This window comes from Myotis brandtii, unplaced genomic scaffold, assembly GCF_000412655.1.
Source record: "Myotis brandtii unplaced genomic scaffold, ASM41265v1 scaffold170, whole genome shotgun sequence".
Lineage (NCBI taxonomy): Eukaryota > Metazoa > Chordata > Mammalia > Chiroptera > Vespertilionidae > Myotis > Myotis brandtii.
Window position 1 is genome coordinate 666,546 of NW_005356260.1, and position 4,477 is coordinate 671,022.

Genomic DNA, 4,477 nt, shown 5'->3' on the forward strand with positions numbered 1-4,477 from the left:
GGCCGGACCCCCGTTCCTTTTTACGAGTGGGCGTCCCTGGGACCCGGGAGGCCCCGTTTCCTGGAGGCGCGCGGGGATGGCGCGCTGGGGTTCGTCTCCGGAATGAGTGGCCGGGGGCGCGCTGGTTGGACGCCGAGGTCCACCTGTGCTGCATGCAGAGTGCAGAGGCGGGCGTGGAAGGCCGCTGGGGAGCCGGTGGATGGTTGGTGTTTCGGCTTCCAGCCCATCCTCCGCTTTCCCGAAGCCTTGGTTAGCCCGTGGCCAGGTGTTAGGTCCCCCCGTCTCCTAAGGAACGGGAACGCAGCGCTGCAGAGTTTGGGGTGCGTGCGCGTTCAGCTCGGCTCGGCGGGTTTGTTGGCTTTGCGTTTTCAACCTTTGCGTACGGCCAAGCACCCGCAGGGCTGGCGGGGGTGCTGTCATCGAGGATGAAACGCGCGCTGCGTCCCACCCAGCTCAGCCCGGTGTCTTCATGCGTCTGTTCAGATCTTGCCGGGCGCATCGCACCCAGAAGTTCTCTAAACTGTAACTTAACCTTCATTAAACGCAACATCACTCGGGACTGGTTCGTGGCCTCTTTTTCCGACCCGTTCCTCTCTTGCTTTCAGTAGTAAGGTCTACTCTGTTGTTAGCACTCTCCCACCCCCCACCCCCAGCGCCCCAGGAGCGTCTATGTTGATGACCCAACCATACGTGTTGCTGTACAATCGAGAAACAAACGAAAACCCCAAAAACGGATTGGTTGGAGCAAAGCCAACTTGAAAGCAGTGTTGATTCAATCTGGTATGTTTAGAAAGGAACTTGTAGGTTTACTCTTTTAATAAATTGAGGCGAAACGGGCATAAAGTGAACTATGTTAAAGTGCAGAAGTTAGCAGTAGATTCACATTTTGAAAACTTGGACCAAGACGTTTTCTTCACCCGATTTGAGTCTGTATTCTAGAAACGGCCAAGTCCATGTCTTCAAAAGCTCTGGATGCTTTTTCATTCTTTAAAATAATTGTAATATCTGAATCATTTTACCTTTCAAACGCATAACCTAATGGGAGAGGTTTCTGAGTAACAAGCAGAATTGTTTAAAGAGTTGAGAAATATTCAGCTATAATTTTGATTTCCTTAATTTTACATGGTCAGCATTGGTAAATACATAATGTCATCCGGTAAAAATAGTAAACTGTTAAACATGCTGTCACTGTAATGTTTGAACTGTTTAGTCATCGTTTGCGTTAAAATAGAAGGCTGATGTACTTTGACCTGTTCACCACTAAAGTACAGTCTTTCCCCACCCCCACCCGCACCTCCTTTCCAAAATGTGTAGACACACCAGAAATTTGTATTTTTTTTTTCACGAGCAGAATTTATCGGCTACTGTTTAAATTTATCATAGGTACTCTGATAATAAATGAGAATTTGGTCTGGTGTCGAGTCAATGAGTTAAGAGAAAGCAAATGCTCGCCACAACCAAATCTTTGCAGAATGGTTCTGCTCCGCTTCTCCTGGCGGGAAGGCAAGAGGGGAGCTCCCTTCTGACTTGACTATTTTGGTCACTCTCTGTGGCAGCCTTCTTCTCCCTCGTCTGGCATTTATGAGATGTAGTTGAATCACTACTAGAGTTGAGTCACTACCACAGGGCCAGGGCGTCTGGCCTTTGTCCTTGTAGTATCGGTGTGAGAACTCTGGTTCAAGACTTCTGTGGAACACTCTGAACTGGCGCCTTTCCAGCTACCTCCTGGAGCTCCCCCTGTGACATTGATACTTGACTCAAACATTGTTTCCATTCCCTCTTCGCAATCCTTCAGTGCCTTCCATTGCCTGTACCTGTGCAGATTTTTAAGCTTGTTCAGGTTGTGGAAAACACCCGGAAGTATGTTTTGTTTTATTTATAATTTTGAAATAGTCTAGAGAATTAGGGAGTGCAGAAATGGAAAGGGAGGAGGAGGGAGGTTATGGATAATCCCAAGTCGTCACAACTACAGCAAGACTAGTTAAAATGTGGTGAAAACAACTGCTAAAATATTTTTTAAAAATTCATTTCTTAGTTAAAGTCCTGTTTTAACAGAATTATTGGGGCTAAATGCCCCCTTTCTTTTTTTTTAAATTTTATTTTTTATTTTTATTATTTATTGCTTAAAGTATTACAAAGAGTATTACACATGCCTCCTTTCCCCCCCGCCCTTGACAATCCCCTGGCCTCCCCTACCCCCCAGTGTCTTATGTCCATTGGTTATGCTTATATGCATGCATACAAGTCCTTCGGTTGATCTCTTACCCCCCTCCCTCCTGCCCCCCAACCCTCCCCGGCCTTCCCGCTGCAGTTTGACAATCTGTTTGAGGCAGCTCTGCCTCTGTATCTATTATTGTTCAAAAGTTTATAATGGTCTCTATTATCCATGAATGTGTGAGATCATGTGGTATTTTTCCTTCATTGACTGGCTTATTTCACTTAGCATAATGCTCTCCAGTTCCATCCATGCCGTTGCAAATGGTAAGAGTTCCTTCTTTTTTACAGCAGCATAGTATTCCATCGTGTAGATGTACCACAGTTTTCTAATCCATTCATCTACTGATGGGCACTTAGGCTGTTTCCAAATCTTAGCTATGGTGAATTGTGCTGCTATGAACATAGGGGTGCATAGATCCTTTCTGATTGGTGTTTCTGGTTTCTTGGGATATATTCCTAGAAGTGGGATCACAGGGTCAAATGGGAGTTCCATTTTTAGTTTTTTGAGGAAACTCCATACTGTCTTCCATAGTGGCTGCACCAGTCTGCATTCCCACCAGCAGTGCACAAGTGTTCCTTTTTCTCCACATCCTCTCCAGCACTTGTCGTTTGTTGATTTGTTGATGATAGCCAGTCTGACAGGTGTGAGATGGTACCTCATTGTTGTTTTGATTTGCATCTCTCGGATGATTAGTGACTTTGAGCATGTTTTCATATGTCTCTTGGCTTTCTGAATTGGGTTTGAGGCTCGATCCCCGGTGATGTTTCACTTTCCCATGGATGTTTCTCTCTCTCAGGCATCGTCCTCCGTGCTCCAAGGTAAATTAAAAAAATAAAAATAAAGTTACATGTGGCTGGCATGTGTGATTCTCATGAACTGTGCAGCCTGAGACTTAGTCTGGTAGGGGTGGGCGTTCCCAAGTAGCAATGCTGTCATCATACAATTTTTTTATCTTTTTGTTTTTATATTTGTTTTTGCATTTGTCTTTTTGTTTCTTTAGTTTCTACTAATAGATATTGCTAATATGTCGATGTATTTGATCATCTTAGTGCTGTCAGCTCTCACAGAAACATTATTATTTTGCAGAACACCTTAATCTTAAGATGACCAGAAAATTGAGTTAACAGTTATGGAATTAACATATTCAATTAATCCTTTGAACTTAAAATAATAAAATGACAGCTGTTGAACACATAATTCTTTAACCAAAAAGTTGAGCTGCCCTTGCCGATTTGGCTCAGGGGATAGAGCATCGGCCTGTGGACTGGAGGGTCCCAGGTTCCAATCCGGTCAAGGGCACATGCCCGGTTGCAGGCTCGATCCCCAGTAGAGGGTGTGCAGGAAGCAGCCGATCAATGATTCTCATCATTGGTGTTTCTATCTCTCTCTCCCTCTCCCTTCCTCTCTGAAATCAATAAAAATATATTTTAAAAAGTTGAGCTAAGCATAAGCAACTAAAATTTCCCAAACTTGGTCTGTTACTTACCCATTGATTTTTTATAATGTACCATTTTTCCAAGATTTAAGAAAGATCTCTGGGAGAAACTTAAAATTGAGAAAATCAAGCTCATAATTTTTTTCTCCTGTGATTTAAGAAAAGACCGTAAGCCCAGCCAGAGTGGCTCAGTTGGTTGAGCACTGTCATGTGCACCTGAAGGTGGCCGGTTTGATTCCCAGTCAGGGCACATGCCTGGGTGTCAGGTAGCTTCCCCAGTTATAGCATCTACGAAAGACAACCGATCCATGTTTCTCTCTCACATCAATGTTTCTCTCTCCCTTCGTCCCTCCCTCCTCCTCTCTCTAAGCATATCCTCCCGTGAGGATTAAAAAACAAACAAACCATAATAGTTTCATTCTAAGTGTGAAACTCTTTGGACCAACTTGTGGGACAACTGTCCTTTTAAACACAAAGAATCATGGCCTACAGGTAAAAATCATGTTGTTTCACACCCATATTTGAAAACATTGACCGTTTTGCCCTACTTGACCTTGTAGATGTATTTCCTTTACTATCTATGGAGGTGTGATGCTGTGTAGCACTTAACAGCATGGGCTCTAGAGGCAAAGGAACCTAGGCTGATTCATAGCTCAGCTCAATTGACTGGCTGTGACCTTGGCCCATTACTTAACTTCTGTGAGCCTAAGTTTCTTCTTCTTTTTTTTTAAGCCTTTGTTTCTTTAATAAATCATTAACTAGTTTCTTTATTTTTATTTTTTTAAATATATTTTATTGATTTTTACAGAGAGGAAGGGGGAGGG

General features: G+C 43.6%; 1 protein-coding gene across 1 annotated transcript in view; it reads left to right on the top strand.

Moving 5' to 3' along the window:
* PRDM10 (PR domain containing 10) overlaps window positions 1-4,477 on the top strand; it is an 81,443-nt gene that overhangs the window by 1,304 nt on the left and 75,662 nt on the right. The gene's annotated exons all lie outside the window — the stretch shown is intronic.